Consider the following 1,464-nt stretch of genomic DNA (forward strand, 5'->3'; position numbering starts at 1 on the left):
CCACATTGTAGGCAGACGCTTTACCGTCTGAGCCACCAGGGAAGTCGTTGGACATAAAAGAAGCAGAAGATATTAAGAAGAGGTGACAAGAATACACAGAAGAACTGTACAAAAAAGATCTTCACGACCCGGATAATCACGATGGTGTGATCACTCATCTAGAGCCAGACATCCTGGAATGTGAAGTCAAGTGGGCCTTAGAATGCATTGCTATGAACAAAGCTAGTGGAGGTGATGGAATTCCAGCTGAGCTATTTCAAGTCCTAAAAGATGATGCTATGAAAGTGCTGCACTCAATATGCCAGCAAATTTGCAAAACCCATCAGTGGCCACAGAACTGGAAAAGGTTGGTTTTCATCCCAATCCCAAAGAAAGGCAATGCCAAAGAATGTTCAAACTACTGCACAATTGTACTCATCTCGTATGCCAGCAAAGTAATGCTCAAAACTTTCCAAGCCAGGCTTCAACAGTGCATGAACCATGAATCTAGATGTTCAAGCTGGATTTAGAAAAGGCAGGGGAAGCAGAGCTCAAATTGCCAACATCTGTTGAATCATCAAAAAAGCAAGAAGGTTCCCCAAAAACGTCTACTTCTGCTTTATTGACTATGCCAAAGCCTTTGACTGTGTGGATCAGAACAAACTGTGGAAAATTCTTCAAGAGATGAGAATACCAGACCACCTGACCTGCCTCCTGAGAAATCTGTATGCAGGTCAAGAAGCAACAGTTAGAACTGGACATGGAACAACTGACTGGTTCCTAAATGGGAAGGGAGTACGTCAAGGCTGTATATTGTCACTCCGCTTATTTAACATATGCAGAGTACATCATGTGAAATGCTGGGCTGGATGAAGCACAAGCTGGAATCAAGATTGCCGGGAGAAATATCAGTAACCTCAGATATGCAGATGACACCACCCTTATGGCAGAAAGTGAAGAGGAACTGAAGAGTCTACTGATGAAAGTGAAAGAGGAGAGTGAAAAAGCTGGCTTAAACCTCAACATTCAAAAAAATGAAGATCATGGCATCTGGTCCCATCACTTCATGGCAAATAGATGGAGAAACAATGGAAACAGTGACAGACTTTATTTTTGGGAGCTCCAAAATCACTACAGATGGTGACTGCAGCCATGAAATTAAAAGACACTTGCTCCTTGAAAGAAAATTAATGACCAACCTAGACAGCATATTTAAAAGCGGAGACATTACTTTGCCAACAAAGGTCCATCTAGTCAAAGCTATGGTTTTTCCAGTAGTCATGTATGGATGCGAGAGGTGGACTATAAAGAAAGCTGAGCACCAAAGAATTGATGTTTTTGATGTTTTTAAACTGTGGTGTTGGAGAAGACTCTTGAGAGTCCCTTGGACTGCAAGGAGATCCAACAAGTCCATCCTAAAGGAAATCAGTCCTGAGTATTCATTGGAAGGACCGATGCTAAAGCTGAAGCTCTAATGCTTTTACC

This window comes from Budorcas taxicolor, chromosome X, assembly GCF_023091745.1.
Source record: "Budorcas taxicolor isolate Tak-1 chromosome X, Takin1.1, whole genome shotgun sequence".
Taxonomy (NCBI): Eukaryota; Metazoa; Chordata; class Mammalia; order Artiodactyla; family Bovidae; genus Budorcas; species Budorcas taxicolor.